General features: G+C 39.7%; 1 long non-coding RNA gene across 1 annotated transcript; it reads right to left on the reverse strand.

Annotated features, from left to right (window-relative positions):
* Positions 1–13,614: 13,614 nt before the first annotated feature.
* LOC128930756 (uncharacterized) lies at positions 13,615–16,897 on the reverse strand. Its single transcript, XR_013531933.1, has 4 exons — positions 16,793–16,897; positions 16,351–16,502; positions 14,241–14,346; positions 13,615–13,692 (listed from the first exon to the last, which is right to left on the reverse strand). It is a non-coding gene; the product is annotated as an uncharacterized LOC128930756 (long non-coding RNA).
* Positions 16,898–19,019: the final 2,122 nt, after the last annotated feature.

Here is a 19,019-nt window from a genome sequence, read left to right on the forward strand (position 1 = left end):
CAGATGGGCAACTTGGAGAGACTGCATCCATGCAAAATAAATAAATAAATAAGTAAATACGCAAATACAGTGGTGTATGCCTGTGGTTCCAGGTGCTCAGGAGACTGAGGTCAGAGGGTCCTTTAATGTTTGGAGTTTGAGGCTACTGTGAGTCAAGTAGCCTCCCACGTATAGATACCCACTCCACGTATAGATAATAGAGTGAGACACACACACACACACACACACACAAATATATTAATAAAAGAGAAATATATTCATTAATAATCTCAATGCTTTAATTTCTTTATAATAGTGTCTTAATCTTGCAATGAATTACTCAGAGTTACATTAAATTGGCACATCTAGCTGTGCTAAGGATCCACTGTTCATTTAGTATGGAGCCAGCACAGAAATGAGAGAAAGACAGCTGCACAGAAACTATCCAAGGGAAGTCACCAATTTCTGCCTCCCAGCAGTCGGGACAGTTCGAGATAAGACCAGGGTGTGATGCACAGTCTGCGGAAGGGATCCGCATGTGGGATACAGTAAGATTAGTGTTAATAGACTCCTTTCTCTGAAATCTAATTTTAGGTTTTTAGGAAAATGCTGGAAAATTCTGTATCTTCATTTCTGAGAAAATACTTGGAAAGACACATTATTTACCCTACAATTTTAGGTATAGCACTAAGGTGATCTGCAGACTTTTCTTTCAAATAATAATTTAATTTGTATATATAGATATACACACACACACACATATACGTATATGCATATGTATACACACATACATATATGCATATATATACACACATATACATACATGCATATATATACACATATACATACATGCATATATGTGTGTGTATATATATATAGACACACACAAACACCCACATATGCATTATTGACATTTGAAATATTAGTATCCAAAATATCATAGTATTATTGTTATCCAAAAATGTCTGTATATGTGTATATACCTCAAGTGGAGTAGTACGCCATTTCTTAGCAGTAAGACTGTTTTTAAGGTACCGATAATACCATGTGTAAGAAGTAAGACTATCCTTAAAGTACTGTTTCAGAATAGAATTGTGTTTATAAAACACAGCTCATAAGCCCTGTTTGTCTAAAATAAGATATTCTCTAAATATTTAGACATCTCTGATGAATCATACAATAATGTAAATTTTGCTATTGCAAAGATCTGAGAACATAACCTCTGATTTTACAAACTCCAGTTTTGGTCTTCAAAAAGAGTCTTACTACCAAGTACGTTAACGCAAACATATGGCCTGACTAAACTTGCCCGTGGTTTCATGACAAACAACTGCCATCTTGAAGAGCCAGAAAGCCTGGAAACTTTCTTTCCAGATCACAGCTGGTTGACACTCAGCCAGGGAAACCTTGACTTCTGAATGCCTAAGAGGTTGTTGTCCAGGCTCGTGTCCGGATTGAGATCCAGGCATCAGGAGACGTTGTTTTGTTAAAAGTGTGGCTGGAGCAGCATGCAAGGATGATAAAGAATGAGGAAGAATGGACTCGTCAGTAAATGTTGAGGAAGATATTTCCTGAAGAGGATTAGCAGAAGAGGCTATGGATGGGAGAAGAGGAGAGAAGTCCACAGGAGAAAAAACTGAGCAAGATGGGAAAATGCACAATGAAGGACAGGTGCAAGAAGAAAAGACTGAACAGGAAGGAGACAGTGTCCTTGGAGATGGAAGAGAACAAGAGATAAGAAAGGAAAAGGAGGAAGAAAGAGAGGTAAGAGAGGTAGAATGGAGGTCAGGCCTTTCTTCTGTCTTGTTATTTTTAATTTCCTGCCATAGTGCTGGCAAACAAACCTAGGAAGCCAAACACTTCTAAGTGGGCTTGGTTGCAGAGAATCGATTTTATCTTGGCTTTCTGTGGCAATTACGTCAGTTGACAAAGCTACAAAATACTGATCTGGGGAAGAAACAGATTTTACAGGCAGAAAGGGTACACGTTTAGATAGGAAGCCGAAATGACTCTTTAATAGTGTTCCTCCATTAGGCTCAATGTCAGGAGGTGAAAATGATGCAGTTATGTCAGGCTTATTATAACGGGTTCTGGGTCTTAGTATTTCTCTTTCAGGCTGGATCCACATTCTCACTTTGACAGCTTTGAAAACAGCAAGGGACTCAGTATCAGCTTCAGACTGGGTCAAGGGTCTGTCTGCTTGGGTTCCAGGCAGTATCCAAGACATGAGTGTTCTTTAAGCAAGGGTCGTGGTTTGACTGCTGGAGGTAGAACTGTGGGCTGGGATCCTACCAGGGAGGTTTCAGACTGGATAAAAGGTTGAATTATCCAGGGACTGACTATATGAGATTCAGGCTGGATGCAGGGACTGACCATTTGAGGTTTTGATTGAACCCATGGTCTGCCTTTACTCATTTGAATGTAAAATGAGGGTCTGACTAGATCAGTTCCTGCTTGATCATGGGTCTCACTGCTTGGGTTTCAGGCTGAGTCCACATTCGATTTGTAGCAGCTGTTTCTTGGACTGCTAAAAAATATACCAACTTCAGCATGGGTCCAGGGAGACAGACAAGACACCGACTCTCAGGATGAATGCAGGGCCTAACTGTATCATGTTGAGTCTGTAAGCAAGATGCGACTGTGTCAATTTCAGTCAACTTTTGAGGTTTTATTACTTGGCTTGGTGTCCAAATTTGGAATCCTTCAGTTTCAAGTTCGCTGCAGGGTCTTATTGCATTCATGTGAGTCTGGAACCAGTATCTTATTACTGTACTGGCTTCAGGGTGGGTCCAGGCATGAATCTCAGAATACATCAATGATCTGATTGTAACAGGTACACGTGGATTCCAAGGGTAATTTATGCTAACTTGATTCTGCTTCCAGGAGTGTGTCATTAGAGATTCTAGTTGGGTCCAGGGCCAAATTGCATCGTTTTGCACTGGGGACCAAAGTGTGAACTTACCAGCTTCAGGCCATGTCCCAACTGCTTGAGATTCAGGCTCATTCTGTTGTTTTACTGGTTTCAGAATGTGTCCAGAATCTGACTGTCCTGGTTTCAGCAAAGGTCCAAGGCTGGACAACATCACCTTCAGACTGGGTCCAGGGTCTGACTGCATCCTTTTCAGATTGGTTCCATGATTTTAATATTTGCCAGTCTGGCTGCAACCACATAGTCACTGGTTGAGAATCAGGTTGAATACCATTTCTAATTATATAGTTTTGAGTCTGAAACCACGGACTCACAGTATTAATGTTCGACACAGTCAAGCATTTTTGCTGTTTCCATTTCAACATGATTCAATAGTGTATCAGACATGGACAGGGTCCAAGGGCTGACTGCTTGAAACTGCACATGAGTCAAAGGTCGGATTTGCTTCGTTTTAGCTTGAGTCCAGTGGTGCGTTGAGCCTGCTTCAGTCTGCACCCACAGTTTTACTGTATCACCTTCAGAAATGGTCCGGATCTCACCGTACCTTCTCCAGGTTGGGTGCAGGCGTAGAAGTTACCAGTTTCAGATTTGTATCCCTGTCATAAATGTAGTAGTTTTATATTTGGCACTGGGGTCTGTTTTACCAGGTCCAAATGGAGTAAATGTGCTTAGTGTTTCAAATTCTGGCTGAGCTCAGGGTTTTATCTTCTCTGTTCGAGTTTTAAACAAAGTTCTGCTAACGAGTGCTTCAGGCTGGGGCCATGGTTTTGCGGCTTGCAGCACAGTCACTATCCAGGACATAGGTATTCCAAATTCAGACACGGCCAATTGATTAATATTTTCAATTTCATGATGTGTCCATAAAACAGACACTTGATTTTCATCTTGGATCAAAGGTTGTGTGGTATCAGGCTGATGTTGTGTTAAAACTCTACATAATTTAGCTTCAGGCAGTGCCCACAATGTCCTAGCTCCAGTTGTAAGCATTGTCCCCATTGTGCCCAAACCGTTCTGTGTGTAAGAACTTACATTTGGAAAATCATGAGTCTGCTTTGTGACCGTGGAAGCTGCAGCCTCGGTCAATGTGTTTATTACTGGAAATTCAGACTGGGCCCATGTGGTGATTGATTCAGACACAGGTAGTGTCCAGGAATTTCCTGCTGAAGGGGTAGCTTGGGTCCGTGGTAAACACTGTGGAAACTATGGCCCATGCTCCTGGATTTGCTGCCAAGGATTCATGATAGGTCCTTGAAATAAGTAGATCAGACACAGTCTGCGTAGTCCAGAAAATTCCTGCTGGACGCTGGGCCTGCATCCAAGGTGTAATCGTGTTGGATACTGGCTGCGTGGAGGTAATCAGTGCAGAAGATTCAGCCTGGGTCCACAGTGCAACTATATCGGGTCCAGGATGTGTCCAGGGCTTTGTTGCTAGAAGAACAAGCTTTTGTCCATGGTGTGACTATGGAAGCTATTGCCTCTATCTGCGTATTTACTACTAGACATACACCCTGTTAATGTATTAGATGTAGGTAGTATCCAGGGATTTACTGTCAAAGGTTTAGATCGGATCAGTCCTATGTATGTATCAAATGCAGACTGTATCCATGTATTTAATGCTGGATATTTAGATTGGGACCATAATGTGGTTGTATTAGATGAAGGTTGTGCCCAGGTCTTTACTGTTGGAGAGACAACCTGGGACCAGATTGTGACTGTATAAACAACAGGCTGGATCCCGGGATTTAGTGCTGGAAATTAAGCCTGGGTCCTGGGTATAACTTTTGAGGTGACTACTGGTAGAAATTTAGTGTGAATCCATGCCTTCAGTGTAACGTGTAGAGTTTGTGAAAATAAAATTAATGATGCAGTTATAGGCTGGGTATACCGCGTGAGTGTATCATCTATAGTTATAGGCTGGGTACACAGTGTGAGTACATCATCTACAGGCTTTGTCCAGGAATTTACTACCAGAGATTCAGTCTGGGTCCATGGTATGACTGTATCAGTCTCAGCCTGTAACAAAGGACTTGGGGCTGGAGATTCAGACTCTGTCCAGGTTACAATTAGAGACTAACGCTGTATCACAGGATTTACAGCTGGAAATTCAGCCTGGTTCCAAGTGTTTACTGATGGATATTTTGCTTGGGTCCATACTTTCACTGCATCAGCTAGAGCCTCTCTCCTGGAGAGTATTACTAGAGATACAGCCATGTTGTGCAGTGTGACTATACCACTTATAGGCACTGTTAAGGGATTTACTGCTGGTAACAGATCCTGGGTCCATGATGTGACTATTTCAATTTTTGACTGTATCACTGGATTTACTGTGACATAAACCTTCTTAGCCAATGGTGTCACCCCATCAACTGGAGTATAGGTGCAGGGATTGCTGATTTTAGAATGAATGACCCTGGGTTCACAGTATGACAATTTCTGTTTCAAGCGTTGTGGAGGGATTTACTCCTACAGATTCAGCTATATAATTAGTGGCATTACTATATCAGGCATAGGCTGTGTGCAGTCTTTTACTTTTGGAGATTCAGCCTTGGTCCACCACGTGAACATAAGCACTTTCATATTGTTTCCCGAGATTTATGGACTTGGTTCCGTAGTTTCATTGTAAAAACTATTGCCTGTGTCAAATGCTTTAGTGCTGAAGATTCAGGTTGGGACCATGGTATGAGTGTATCTGATACAGATTGGATCCAAGCCTTCACACTTAAAAATTCAAACTGGGGTTGGGCACGGTGGCTCAAGCCTGTAATGCCAGCACTTTGGGAGGCCGAGGTGGGAATCACGAGGTCAAGAGATCGAGACCATCCTGGTCAACATGGTGAAACCCCGTCTCTACTAGAAACACACAAAAAAATTAGGTGGGCATGGTGGTGCGTGCCTGTAGTCCCAGCTACTCGGGAGGCTGAGACAGGAGAATTGTTTGAACTCAGGAAGTGGAGGTTGCGGTGAGCCGAGAACGTGCCATTGCACTCCAGCCTGGGTAAAAACAGTGAAACTCCGTCTCAAAAAAAAAAAAAAAATTCCAAACTGAGTCCATGGTGTGAATGTGTCAGCTACAGGTTCTGTCCAGTTAACCACTACTGGCGATACAGCCTGAGGCCATGGTATGTCTGTGTCATACATAGGCTGTGTCCAGAAATTTCCTGCTGGAGATTCAGACTGTGCCCATAGTGAGATAGTATCAGCCCGAGGCAGTATCCATGGGTATCTTGCTGTTTATGCCGGCTGGTTCCAGAGTGTGATGGTATCAGCTATGGATGTTGTCCAGGCGTTTACTGATGGACATTCAACCTTGGTCCAAGATACAACTATGGAAGGTATAGACTGTTTCCATGGAATTACTGCTGGAGATACATTGTGCAACTGTGGAAGTTACAGCTTCTGTCCATGGATTTACTGTTGGAGACTCAGCCTGTGTCCTCAGAATGATGTTATCAGATACTGGTAGTGTATAGAGATTACTGCTGAAGATTCATTGTGGGCCCATGGTGTGGTTGTATAAGATACATACTGTGTCCATAGTTTTGTTGCTAGGGACTCATCTTGAATCCATGGTATATATAGTACTATCAGCGACAGACTTTGTCCAGGGATTTATTACTGGATGTTCAGGCTTGGGCCACAGCTTGTTTGCATCAGCTATTGTATGTGTCCATGAATTTACTGCTGGAGAATCATTCAGGATCCACTGTGTGACTACATAAGTTTCAGATGGTGTCTGTCCAAGAATTTCCTTCTATAAATTCAGCCTGGTTCCATGGAAGGACTGTATCAGCTGTAGCTTTTGTCTGGGGATTTATTGCTAGAATTTCATCCTGAGTCCATGGTTGAGTCCGGCATACTGTTGGTCTTTCAGCAGTCCATGATATGAATATATAATGTGCCCAGGGACTTACTCCTAGAGTTTCAACCAGAATCCATGTTGTGAGTGTATCAGTTACAGACTGTGTCCAAGGATTTAATAATAGTGGATCAGGCTGGATACACACTGTCATCTTATGAGATAAAGGAGGGCTTATTCATGAATTCATTATGAGTGATTCTGCAAGGATCCCTAGTGTGATCAAATCAGTTTCAAACTGTTTCCAGGAATGTATTGCTGGAGACTCAGCCTGGGTCCACAGTGTTACTTGGTCAGTATCCAGGAGTTTACTGCTGGCAAATAAACCATGGTCCACAGTGAGACTGGATTAAATTCAGATGGGAGCCAGCTGTTTACTGCTGAATAATCAGGCTGCAACTTCGTACAGGGATTTATTGGTGGCATTTCATCAAGGATCAATGGTATGACGGTTTCAGCTATAGTTTTTGCCCAGGGATTCATTGTCGGAAATCTGTCCTGGATCCGTAGTGCGACTCTTTGATCCATAGGCTCTGTCAAAGGTAATAAGGCTGTAAATTCCTCTTGGTTCCAATGTGTGACTTTTTCAGAGACAGAATATGTCCAGAGATTCACGGCTGGGTAGTGAATAGTCCCCAGTATGATTGGATCAGTTTCAGACTGTCTCCAGGAGGCTATTCCTTGAAACTCAGCCTTTGTCCATGTTGCAACTGTATCTGCTAATATTTTTGTCCAGTAGTTTACTGTTGGAATTTCAGCCTGGGTCTGCAGTGCAACTGTGTCAGTTTCCAAGTGGTGTCCAGGGATATAATTCTTGAGACACTCCCTGTATCCATGGTGTTAATGTACCCATCTTGTACCCAGGGGTTGATTACAACAATGTGTTTCTGAATCCAGGGTTTCAAAGTGTCAGCTTGAGATTGGGTCGGGGATCTAACTTTATCACTTTCAACTTCACCACAGTGTCTAAATACATAAGCTTCATGTTTTATTCAGTCTCTTAACTTATTAGCCACAGGATGGTTCCAGAGCCTCACTATTTCAGTTTCAGACTGCATCCATTGGTGATCTGTCAAGAGTTGCTGGTTCTCTCGCCTGTGTGACTATCTCTGCTTGAGACTGACACAAAAGTTTGGTGATATCAGCCTCAGTGTGATTCCAAGGTCTGGATATATCACCTTCAGTTTGGGTCCAGGGTGCCACTGTTTGCATTTCTGTTTGGGCCAAGTACCTAACTGGATCTGTTTCTGCTTGGGTCCAGCATTTTTCTTTACATTCTTCATTCTGGGTGCTGGGCCTCAATATTTTAAAGTCATGCTGAATCTGGGTTCTCATTCTTTCAGTTTTAGTTTGTAACCATGGTTTAATTGCATCAGCTTTCAGGTCAGTCAAGAGTCTTCCTGCCTGAGTTTCTGGCTGGGTCCAAGTTTGGACTATGTCTGTTGCAGGCTGACTCCAAGTTCTGATTATATCAACTTTAGAGTGAATTAAGGGCTCAATTATATTCATGATAGGATGTACTAAGATACATGTCTGCATCCTGTGTTTGTGTATAACAGCTTTATGTTTATTCAATGGACTAATTTTGCCTCGTATCTGTGATTTGAGAGCCTGATCATATCAGTTTTATGCTGGGTCCCAGACCTAAGATTGTCACTTTTTGACTTAGCACATGAGTACAGTGTATCAATTATCAAAGAAATCCGGAACTGAGTTGATCTTAGGTTCAGCGAGAATCCAGTGTCCGTCTGTCTTTTCTGTAGTTTCTTTGGACCCAAATAGGTTCAAGACTGGTTCAAAAATATGGGCTACTGTAGGATACTGATATCCACATGCAGTGAGGGAAGAGTGAGCCCAACAATTCAATTTTATTAACTATGAAAGGTCCCTGTGGAATCAAACTGTAGGTTACTCTTTCAGCACTGGGGTTAACTCTATCAGCTACATGGTACATTTGGTATCTAATATTCTCTTCACTGAATTGAATCTGCATCACTGTTCCTGTTTCATAAGATACAAATTGTTTCCAAGTTTCAACTTCAGGAGTAATTTCCAGCAAGAGTCTAGTTATAAGTTGCCCACTAGATGAAACCTTAATAGACTGAACTTTAGACTGACCAGTATCTACCTTAGAAGGAACTGGAGATCCATCTATGCCACTTGAGAACAAAAACCAGGCTCCACCAGCATTAACTAATGGTAGAGTATAAAACCTAATTATATTAGCTAATATATTAATAAAGGATCTTGCTGAATCAGTCACAGTTTGATATTTATAATTCAATGTAGTTTTCTGGGGAAGATTCCTGGATATAGCTATAATAGCTGTTTGGAAGTTCTGGGATACAGAAAAACGTAAGATTGAGAAGTATCCATTTCTGGGGTACTCCAGTGTTCAGCTCTATCCAAATGATCCCATAGTTTAGCATCAGGAGAAATCCGTGATTGTATCATTGGGAATTTGCTAGCTGAGGAGAGGTGACCACTTTGAGAGTGTAATAGCCTGTTGTCATGAAAAAAGTCTGTATTACTTGAACCAAAAAATATTGAATAACGATTCCGGTGCTTTCTGTTCAGTGGAGAAATGCTTAATCTCCTCCATGTTTGGACTGAGAATTCATGGGAGGCCAACGTCCAGAGCCTGTGTTAGAGCTAAGTGTGTTTTGTGGACCATTGGCTACTGCAGGAGTAAAATAGCAGGGTATAGAGGCAATAGAACCCAGTGGCTTTTGGGATGCCTTGATAAGCCATCTCATCCAAGGTATGTATGGGGCTGCCCTGATGACAAGAGCAGGGTCATAGCAGGTTTCTGAGGTGTGACTGACTAAGCCTACCGGTTCCCAGTGACTGCCAAAGAGGCAAAGAACAGGACTACCTTGCTGTACCTGAATGGGTGGAAACAGAGATAAACATACATATTAGAAATACATATAGACATATACTATAGATACGTTATATAGATAGATAATGCATAATTACATATATGTAATACATAGGCTTTAATTATAACATATATATATAGCTACATACATTGTATATGTTTATGAATACTTATATTTATAAATCAGTTATCTAGCTTATATGGTTAATAAATATATTCAATTATAGGATATCTACATTATATATATCTATATATAATGTATATATAAAATGTATAAAATATTACGCTTTTCATTCCATGTTGCTTGATGGACAGTAATAAATTTTGCATGGTACATACTTCAAGAATTCCGTAAAACACTTAAGCATAAATTATTGTAACTCTGGAAAAAAGAGTGAAATCATATGGTCGAGGGAATTTAGAGAAAAGTTCTAAACAACAAAAAAATCAACTCTGTACTCAACTGCATTACCTGAATATTACTTACATCCTTAGTCAAGCAAGTTTAGATGAAGCACGACTTACACAGTCATATGACTGTGTGCATCACTTCCACTGCCATTACATTTGTTCAGGCCATCGTCATTTGTTTGGTCTCTGTGCTTGATTCTGACACCCACCTACACCTTACAGGTTGTTCTCCCATTAGCCAGAATTATACTCAGAGTAAAAGCAAAAGGATTTGCCTCTGATCTCACTTAAGAGTTTTCCTTTGTTCATCTTGCCGCATGATGGGAGTATGTCTTCTTGCTTAACTCTAGTCTCAGGGTGATTTCAATGGTAATTTTGTCTCCCAGCAATTCTCTTCCCACAAACATTTGCATAGGTTAGTTCCCCATGGGCTTAGTCTTTGCTGGAGTAAAGTATTTTTAAAGGCATGTAGCTCCAAAAGTACAGTTTCCAACATCTTTACTTATGAATGTATTAATTTCTAACCTTTCACCTATTAATTTATCAAAATATATTTTACCACTGAACACTTCACTTTTGCATTGTTTCCTGCCTTCCTGTAGTAGCTTCATGATAGTAAGCATACTTACATGTTTTTAAAACCAATAACCCTTAGCAAACACGAAATACATGTTTACACACTTAATATATTATGAACGAATGACCCCTCATTGCTTTTGCTCTATATGCTGGATCATTATGTTGAAATGTAAAGAGTATAAACTTCTTTAATACACTGCTTAACAGATTGTTAAATGTGATTCAATTTTTAAAGGTCATCTTGTCTACCATCTTCCAGAAGAAAAAAAAATGTTTTATTTTTTTTTAAAATATGCGAGTTTTGCCTTGAAATATTTCTGTGGGAAAATTTTTCTGTGGCTCCCACTGATGAAAAGAAACAGGTCTAATATGGTAATGTCAAATTTTGTGGATCCAGCTAATTTTTCTGTCATCATGCCTTCTGTATCTTTTTACCAACTTTCTTCAAAAAGCACACTTTCCTGTCCAAATATTTATTGTGTTAAATGTTCTTAATATATCTGTAGAGCTTATTTCTGTAAGAAAGAGCTGCTTTTCTGACAAAGCCCATTTTAAAAATGTAATCAATCCAGACAGGTAGCAACTCATGTATTCAATATAGTCCTGCTGTTTGTGATACAGGTTTCTTCAGGATCATTGACCATAATATCTCGTAATTAATTACTGCACTATGCTGTACACTTGATTTATTTCTTATCAAACAGTAAGTTTACAAACCATTGGGCTCAGGGTTGGATTTTCTGAGAACCAGGAGAAGGGCTGTTTCCTGTAAGTACCCTATTAAGATAGAATACCCTGCCTGTACAGGTATTCTGTCTAATTGCAAGTTTCTTAATTACAGATTTTAAGATTGTTTTATGTTAGTCTTTTAAACTGGGAAAATGCTCTCACAATGTTTGTTAGGAAAGAATATTGAAATGATATAATATTCCTTCTCCATCACGAATTTCATTCATATTTTAAATGTTTTAACTGTGTGTGTGTTTGTGTATGTTTGTGTGATGGTCTCTCTCTCTGTCCCCTAGGCTGGAGTACAATGGCAAGATCTGCTGGGATTACAGGTGTGTACGACCTACGCCCAACTAGCTTTTGTAATTTTACTAGAGACCATGTTAGTGAGGCTAGTTAAGTTGTCTTCTACGACCAAGTGTGGTGGCATGTGACAGTAATCCTATGCACTTTGGGAGGTTGAGGTCCAGGAGTTCAAGATGAGCCTAGGCAATGGCGAGACCCCACCACTAGAAAACGTAAAAATTAACTGGCTGTTGTGGCAGGTATCTGTGGTTCCAGCTACTGGGACCGCTGAGATGGGACTATCACCTGAGCCTGGGATTTCAAGGCTACAACGAGCTCTGATTATGTCACTGCACTCCAGCTTGGAAGACAGAGTGAAGATCCTGTGTAAAAACATAAATAAACAAATAATAATTATTTTATCTTCTTAAGTGTGGCTATCTTACATACTAAATATTATCTTCTTCAAAATGTACTACCTGATATGCTACATTAGGCTTTAAGAAGAAGACCCTTATATTCTTTCAAAAAGTGGTTCTTTGTAGACATGTGTCATTCATGACTAATTTTGTTGTGTTATGTTGGATCTTCATAACTGATAATAAGCCCTCATAACTGCAGATTTTCACTTTTATAAATTCTCAGTTTATATTTGCTTAATTAGATGATATTTTTTTTTCTAACAACCGTGTCCGGGAAACTAACCATAACTCTGTTCTTCCCATTGTTTCTAAACACTTTTTATGTATTGTAGTTATTCATTTTTATTTTTTAGGAACATATTCACCCAGATCGGAGTGAAGTGATAAGATCATGGGTTACGACAACCTCTAACTCCCAGGCTCAAGCAATTCTTTCACTACAGCCTTCCAAGTTGCTAGAGCTACAGGCACAGTCCAAATACCCAGGTAATTTTTTTTTTTCCCTAGAGACAATGTCTTGCTGTGTTCACCAGGCTCATCTGGAACCCATGGACTTTGAGTGCTCCTCCTGCCTCAGTTTCCCAAAATGCAAAGATTACAGGCATGGGCCACTGTTACCTTCAATGACCTTTTAAATAAGTTCGCTACTTCTCGTTTTTTTTTTAATCTGAGTTTTTAAGTGAAAATGCTTCTTCCTTATTTCTGATTAAGAAAAATACATGTCATTATGCACCTTTGTAGCATTGTTAATATGTTTCACCAGGACTGGAGTACAGTGACTTGATCATGGCTAACTGTAGCCTTGATATCCACAAGTTGTGCAATCTTGGCTCAACATTTGAAAAAGATACTATAAATCTCAACCACCCAACAATGCTAATTTTCCCTTTATATAGTACGTACCCAGCAGTCTTCTTGTGGCAGAGTCCAGATACATAAAGTATTATTTCTAGCCATGTGAATATGTTGATCGTGGCAGAATGAGAGGTCTAGAAGCTGAACTGTCAACTTCTTGATACTGCCGCCAAAGTTATCGTGCTGTGAAGGAATAGAGATGAGAAGGATATGAGATATGCATTCTTCCATTAGTCAGCACGTAACATGGCTTTCCTATAAGATTTTATTTTATAGCTTTCAATTATGACAAATATTCCTGAGATAGTTAAGATTCTCCCTTCCCACCATTTCCTTCTGATACATGCTTACTTCATAGACTCTTAGATTTTGGCCAATCACTTTTTTTTTTTTTTTCAGAAACTTTGGTCTGCTTTATTTATTTATTTATTTATTTATTTAATTTTTTATTGGATTATAGGTTTTGGGGTACATGAGCAGAGCATGCAAGACAGTTGCGTAGGTACACACATGGCAGTGTGCTTTGCTTTTCTTCTCCCCTTCACCCACATTTGGCATTTCTCCCCAGGCTATCCCTCCCCACCTCCCCCTCCCACTGGCCTTCCCCCTTTTCCCCCCAATAGACCCCAGTGTTTAGTACTCCCCTTTCTGTGTCCATGTGTTCTCATTTTTCATCACCCACCTATGAGTGAGAATATGCGGTGTTTCATTTTCTGTTCTTGTGTCAGTTTGCTGAGGATGATGTTTTCCAGATTCATCCATGTCCCTACAAACGACACGAACTCATCATTTCTGATTGCTGCATAATATTCCATGGTGTATATGTGCCACATTTTTCCAATCCAGTCTATTATCAATGGGCATTTGGGTTGATTCCAGGTCTTTGCTATTGTAAACAGTGCTGCAATGAACATTCGTGTACATGTGTCCTTATAGTAGAACGATTTATAGTCTTTTGGATATATACCCAGTAATGGGATTGCTGGGTCAAATGGAATTTCTATTTCTAAGGCCTTGAGGAATCGCCACACTGTCTTCCACAATGGTTGAACTAATTTACACTCCCACCAACAGTGTAAAAGTGTTCCTTTTTCTCCACATCCTCTCAGATGCTGGCCAATCACTTTAAACCAAGTACTAGAAGACAGAATAATTTCAATGCCTGACATTGTGACTTTACTTCCATTTTTACCCCTACAAAGTGGAGCAAATGGATTCAATTGCTTACAAGATTTTTATGTACTTCTGATTGTATTTTTCCATTAGTTCACCTGAATTATATTAATGATATAGAAAATATGACTCGTGGCTTACTCTGATATTGGTATACCCTGCAGTGTCTCTACAAGCAATTATAACATCTCTTATCCATCTCTTCCAAAACGTGTTATAAGTGTGAGCATCTTCCATTTCTTCATTTCTGAAAGGGAATTGGAGAAGGACCATTCGTATATCTCCCATTTCTGGATCTGTTCCAATTTGTGGATTAAAACTTGGGTGCAGGCAGGTTTTGTGACCAAGTAAAAAAACTTCCTGGTCAATAACTCCTGAAATGTTAGAGTGCACATGCTTCCTAATGAAATGGAAACATAGAGAATGTAATAAAAATTAAAATGAGAAAAGCATTTCATTTTACCTCAATTTAAACTTAAATGGTTGCTGTATATAATTTTCCTAGTTCGCACATGGTTGGTCATGCCTGTAATCCCAGCACTGTGAGAGGCTGAGGAAGGCACATTACTTCAGGTCAGGAGTTTGATACCTGTCTGGAAAATATGTTGAAACCTCATCTCTACTAAAAATACAGAGAAGAAGAAAAAAACAAAAGCTAGGCCGAGTGGCATGCTCCTTTAGTCCCAGCTACTAGGGAGGCTCAGCAAGAGAATCACTTGCACCTGAGTTGGTGGAGGTTATAGTAAACTGAAATTGTGGTACTGCACTCCAGCCTGGATGACAAAGCAAGACTCTGTCTCAATAACAACAGTAATAATGACAAAATAAATTAAGTAAATTGTTATTTGGCAATTTAATCCAACAAATTTCTATTGTATATTACTTTATACTGGTGCTCTCTATTGTACACCAAATAGTGTTTAACTTGTAAAGCTTCAAAATTCATTCTTCCTACGCTTTATTTCGTACTTTTTCTTTGTTTGTTTGGTTTTTAAGACAGGTTCTCACTCTGTCACCCAGACTGGAATGTAGTGCCTTGATCATGGCTAACGGTAGCCTTGACCTCTCTGCTGAAGCAATCCCCCTACCTTAGTCTCCTAAGTAGCTGGCACTACAGGCATATGTCACCAAAACTAGCTAATTTTTAAATAAATATTTTTTTGAGACAATGTCTTTCTGTGTTGTTCAAGTTGGTCTTGAACTCCTGGACTCAAGTGATCCTCCCACCTCAGCCTCCCAAGCAGTTAGCACCATAGGTGTGTACAACCAAGCATGGTTAATTAAAAAAAAATTACACACACACACACACACACATTAAATTAATGTGTAATATATTAATATAAATAAATAAAATATATATGTATACTGGTGCTCTCTATTGTGCACTGAATAGTGTTTAACTTGTACATCTTCAAACTTCACTCTTGCTACAATTTGTTTTGTTCCTTTCGTTGTTTGTTTGTTTGTTTTTAGACAGGTTCTTACTCTGTCACCCAGACTGGAGTACAGTAACTTGATCATGGCTAACTGTAGCCTTGACATCTACAAGTGGTACAATCTTGGCTCAACATTTTATAAATATACTATAAATCTGAATAATATAAAAATATGTAAATATATATGTAAATACTACATATCTAAATATTACATATTATTTTTGATATTTTAAAATATTGTTCAATATTTTCTTTTAGTTTGCATTTTTTGTTGGTTTGTTTTTTGAGCTAGTAGGGTCTCACTTCCATTACCCAGGTTGGAGTGCATTGGCATGATAATGGCTGAATACAGCCTCGAGTTATCAGGCTCAGGTGACCCTCTCACCTCGACCTTGAAAGGAGATGAAACAGGTTCTCAATCCACTTGCCCAGGCTTGAGCGCAGTGATATAATCTTGATTCATTGCAACCACTGCCTGTCAGGTTCAAGCCACCTTCCTGACTCAGCCTGACAAGTATTTGTGAGTACAGGTGTGCACCCTCATCCAAGTTAATTTTTGCATTTTGGTAGAGATGGCATTTCACAATATTGCCCAGGCTGGTCTCAAACACCTGGGCTCAAACAATCCTCGTGCCTTGACCTCCCAACACACTGGGATTGCAGGCGTGAGCCACCATGCCTGGCCTAATATTTTCTAAAGAACACCAAAGTCCCTTTCATGTACTGAAATCCAATGCAAATATAGTTAATGAGATGAAACAGATCTAAAAAGTAAAAATAAGCATGATTCCCTGCTCATGGTTCTAAATACTTACAGTTTAGTCAGACAGCTGGCTGTAGAGAGGATCCAGAATCATGCCCTGGCAGCATTCAGCCATGGACGCTAACCATGAGATGTTGCTGGGTGCTGACAATGGGGCAATCATTGGGGCCAATGAGTATCACCACTGCTTTTGAGAATAAAGTACTGGAAAGGGTAGGTGGAAAGGTAAATATAACATCAAAAACAGTATCTTTTCAAACAATCATATCAAGAACAACATAGAGAAGGATGATAAGTAAAGGAAAACATGATCAAAATGTAGAATTAGGTGAAAGAGAACTATTAAAAATAGTAAGTGACAAAAAAACACAGGTATATTTTAAAAGGAAGATATTTTAAAGACAAAGCAAAAAATTAAATACTAAGATGAACAAGTCATACATAGCAAAGAGACTTGCTTGAGAAAAAAACCCTCCCACGTATCTGTAACTTACCACCAGAACAGTGAAGAAACAATCCCCAAAATTGGTAGAAGAGAAGTAGACCTTGCATGTTGGCTCAAGTGTGTGTGAATAGAAGATAGGTTGCAGGAAACTACCTATGAAGGTGGAGATTGAAATGGCAGGATATAGAACGTCTGACATCATAAGCGGTCCTTGTGAGATAACTGCCTTCCATTATGACCAAGCAAGTGTAATATGCTAGAAATTTAGCAAAGTTAAAGGGGTGCTAAAATTATAACTTTTTCATTAGTTTAGTGTTCACCATTACTTTTGGAGTGGAGACATATAAAATCACAGTCCCACCCCTTGTACAAACTTCAGTGTCTATTTTGTGTCAGTATGTAGCTTTTTTATTTCTTTTCTTGAGATACAATCTCATTCCTGCTGGAGTGCAGTTGTGTAATCTTGGCTCACTGCCCCTTCTGCTTCCAGAGTTCAAGACCTTCTACTGTCTTGGCCCCCTGAATAGTTGGGATTATGTGTGCACACCAGCACACCTGGCTCATTTTTGTATTTCAGTAAAGACTGGGTTTCACCGTGCTACATATACTTCACCATCCTACTGCTTCCGCCTCCCAAAGTGCTGGCATTACACATATGAGCCACCATGCCCAGCCAATGTATAGCGTTCTTTATCCACCAAATATTGCTTAGTAATTAAACACGATTAGATGATCTGCATTATTTGACATATTTTCTTACAGAAGTTAAGGAAATATTTATAATTATTTTAAATAACCCACAAATCAATATAAAAAAAAAAACCGTAGCACATTTCACTCAGTTATCTGTTGACATACTGACATTATTATATCTCTACTCTGAAACACTCACCTTGTACATTTACGGAAAGTATCTCAAGACAAATTGTCTGGCTTTTCTTTAATGGCAATCTGAAGCAAAGAGCTACAATTCAGTAAATATTTCCCAAGCCTCTCAAATGAAGTGTGCTTTATGTTCGACACATATATGACGAGAACCAGCCCTTGCTGTCAGGGAGTTCTCAAGGCAGGAAAGAACAATTCATTTACAGTAAGGGCAGTTCCTACTAAGGAAAATAGAATAGCTAAAATCAATTGTATATGAATAAATTTGTATACCACACTATATAAGCTGTGAGATAACCGACAAGGCAGGTTAGGTAAAGTAATGGTTTTACCCTAGACCCAAATTTATTCTATCATTCCACTTAACAATTGTAGCACTTTATTTTCAACTTCAACATGACTCGCTGTACCTGTCTTTATGTCCTTGTGCAAAATAGCAAGAAAAGAGCAAAGAAAATGGGCATTCTTTTTGAGACAGTTTCTTACTCTGCAGCCCAGGCAGGAGTGCAGAGGTGTGATATCATCTCATTCTAACCTCCCTCCCCAAGTTCAAGTGATTCTCATGCCTCAGCCTCCTGAGGAGCTGAGATTACAGGTGCACACTATCACTCCTGGATAATTTCTGTATTTTTAGTGGAGGCGGGCTTTCACCATGCCGGCCAGGATAATCTCACATTCCTGCCATCAACTGATTCACCCGTGTCGGCCTCCCAAAATGCTGGGATTACAGGCGTGAGGGAGCCACCACGCTCAGCTGAAAAACCTTACACTCATAAACTGAGCAAAACTTACTAAAAGGACTCCTACAGGTTGGGCATGGTGGCTTATCCCTATAATCTCAGCACTTTATAAGAGAATGAGATAGGCAGATCATTTAGGTTCAGAAGTCTGAGACCAGCCTGGGCAGTATGGTGAAGCCCCATTGCTGCCTAAAAATGCAAAAATTAGGCAGGCATGGTGGTGAGTGCCTGTAATCCCAACTTCTCTGGGAAGCCGAGGCAGAGAATCGCTTGAACTCTGGAGGCAGAGGTTGTTTAGTGAGCTGGGATCCTGACACTGCACTCCAGCCTGGGCTGCAGAGGGAGGCTCTCTCAGAAAAGGAAAAAAAAAAAAGCCTCCCACAAAAGTATCAACACGTAGACTTTGCTTTAGTTATTCCACTGATTCCCCCTCTTCCTTTGTTCTTATTATGTGAAAGGCAGTACCGTTAATGATCCAAGCTTTATATAATTGTCAAAAATATTTAAGTAACACATTTGTTATCTAGCTTTTAGCTAGATATCTAGCTATCTCAATGTTGTGATAACAAATAATGGAAAATAATAAAAAAGTATTAAACTAATACTTGAATTTGCATCTGAATAATAAGTAAAAATAAAGTGAACATAATG

This window comes from Callithrix jacchus, chromosome Y (genome assembly GCF_049354715.1).
Source record: "Callithrix jacchus isolate 240 chromosome Y, calJac240_pri, whole genome shotgun sequence".
Classification (NCBI taxonomy): Eukaryota; Metazoa; Chordata; class Mammalia; order Primates; family Cebidae; genus Callithrix; species Callithrix jacchus.